Raw genomic sequence first — 2,657 nt, 5'->3', positions numbered from 1 at the left:
AAATTTAGGTTAGCTAAAGTTTTGTCAGTTTAGTTGGTATTTGCAAGGAAATAAATTGAGTTTTGTTGCTTCTCCCTACTGGTTTCCTATTTCACAGATTGCCACTCTAATCTATTATTTCCTTCCTTCTACTAGATTTGGTTTTTGTTTGCTCTTGTTTCTCCAGTTTCTAAAGGTTTAAAGTTAGTTTACTGATTAGAGATTTGTGGTTTTTTTAAAAAAATATTTAATTGACAAAGATTGTAAATATTCTAGGTGTACAATGGGATGATCTGGTTTATATGTTATATAATGATTACCACCATCAAATAAATTAAGACCTATCACCACTTATGCTGTACTTTAGGTCTACAGACTTGTTCATCTTATAACTTAAAGTTTGTGTCCTTTGACCAATATCTTTCCGTTTCCTCCACACCCCTCTCCTAGCCTCTGGGAACCACCGTTCTACTCTCCAATGCTGTGAGTTTGACTTTTTTAGATTCTCTGCGTAAGAGAGATCATATAGTATTTGTCTTTCTGTGTCTCATTTTTTTCCCACTTAGCATAATATCCTCCAGACTCATCTATGTTATTGAAAATAGTATATTTTTTATGGCTGAGTAATATTTCTTTGTATATATATCACATTTTCCTTTTTTTAACTTTTATTTTAAGTTCCAGGGTACATGTGAAGGTTTGTTACATAGGTAAACTCGTGTCATGGGGGCTTATTTTACAGATTATTTCACCACCCAGGTATTAAGCCCAGTACCCAATAACTATCTTTTCTGCTTCTCTCCCTCCACCCACCCTCCACCCTCAAGTACACCTCAGTGTCTGTTGTTTTCTTCTTGGTGTTCATCAGTTCTCATCATTTATTTAGCTCCCACTTATAAGTAAGAACATGTGGTATTTGGTTTTCTGTTCCTGGGTTAGTTCTCTAAGGATGATCGCCTCCAGCTCCGTCCATGCTCCCACAAAAGGCATTATCTTGGTCTTTTTAATGGCTGCATAGTATTCCATGGCATATGCAAATGACATATTCTTTATCCACTCTGCCACTGATGGGCGTTTATATTGATTCCATGTCTTTGCTATTGGGAATGGCACTGCAATGAACATTTGCATGCATATACTTTTATGGTAGAATGATTTGTATTTTTTTGGGTATATACCCAGTAATGGGATTGCGGGGTTGAATGGTAATTCTGCTTTTAACTCTTCAAGGAATTACCATACTGCTTTTCACAGTGGTTGAACTAATTTACACTACCACTAATAGTGTATAAGTGTTCCCTTTTCTCTGCACCCTCAACAGCATCTGTTTTTTTGTTTGTTTGTTTGTTTTTTAATTTTTAATAATGGTCATTCTGACTGGTGTGAGATGGTATCTCATTTTGGTTTTGGCTTGCATTTCTCTAATGATCACAATATTGAGCTTTTTCTCAAATGCTTTTTGGCCGCATGTATGCCTTCTCTTCATAAGTGTCTGTTCATGTTCTTTGCCCACTTTAAATGGGGTATTTGTTTTTCTCTTGTAAATTTGTTTAAGTTCCTTATAGATGCTGGATATTAGACCCTTGTCAGGTGCATAGTTTGCAAAATTTTTCCCCATTCTGTAGGTTGTTGGTTTACTCTTTTGACAGTTTGTTTTGCTGTGCAGAAGCTCTTCAGTTTAAGTAGATCCCATTTGTCAATTTTTGCTTTTACTGCAATTGCTTTTGGTATCTTCATCACGAAATCTTTGCCCTTTCCTGTGTCCAGGATGGTATTGCCTAGGTTGCCCTCCTGAGTTTTTACAGTTTTGCATTTTATATTTAAGTATTTAATCCACCTTCAGATTATTTTTTTATGTGATTTAAGGAAGGGATCCGGCTTCAGTCTTGTGTATATGGTTAGCCATATATCCCAGCAGCATTTATTGAATAGAGAGTCTTTACCCCATTGTTTGTTTTTGTCAGCTTTATAGAAGATCGAATGATTGTAGGTGTATGGCCTTAATTCTGGGCTATCTATTCTGTTCCATTGGTCTATATGCCTGTTTTTGTAACAGTACCGTGCTGTTTTATACTGTAGCCCTGCAGTATAGCTTGCAGTTGAGTTACATGATGCCTCCAGCTTTGTTCTTTTTGCTTAGAATTTCCTTGGCTATTTGGACTCCCTTTTGGTTCCCTGTGAGTTTTAAAACAATTTTTTTTCTAGTTCTGTGAAGAATGTCGTTGGTAGTTTGGTAGGAATAGCATTGAATCTTTAAATTACTTTGGGCAGTATGGCCATTTTTTTTTTTTTAATATTCTGACAGTCAATTCTTTATTTATTTTTTATTTTTTTATTATTATTATACTTTAAGTTCTAGGGTACATGTGCACAATGTGCAAGTTTGTTACATGTGTATATATGTGCCATGTTGGTCTGCTGCATCCATTAACTCGTCATTTACATTAGGTATATCTCCTAATGCTATCTCTGCCCCCTACCCCCTCCCCACAATAAGACCCAGTGTATGATGTTCCCCTTCCTGTGTCCAAGTGATCTTGTTCAATTCCCACCTATGAGTGAGAACATGCAGTATTTGGTTTTCTGTTCTTGCGATAGTTTGCTAAGAATGATGGTTTCCAGCTGCATCCATGTCCCTACAAAGGACCCAAACCCATCCTTTTTTATGGCTGCATAGT

This window comes from Mandrillus leucophaeus, unplaced genomic scaffold (genome assembly GCF_000951045.1).
Source record: "Mandrillus leucophaeus isolate KB7577 unplaced genomic scaffold, Mleu.le_1.0 Scaffold1427, whole genome shotgun sequence".
Taxonomy (NCBI): domain Eukaryota; kingdom Metazoa; phylum Chordata; class Mammalia; order Primates; family Cercopithecidae; genus Mandrillus; species Mandrillus leucophaeus.
Note: the sequence above shows the minus strand (reverse complement) of the source record.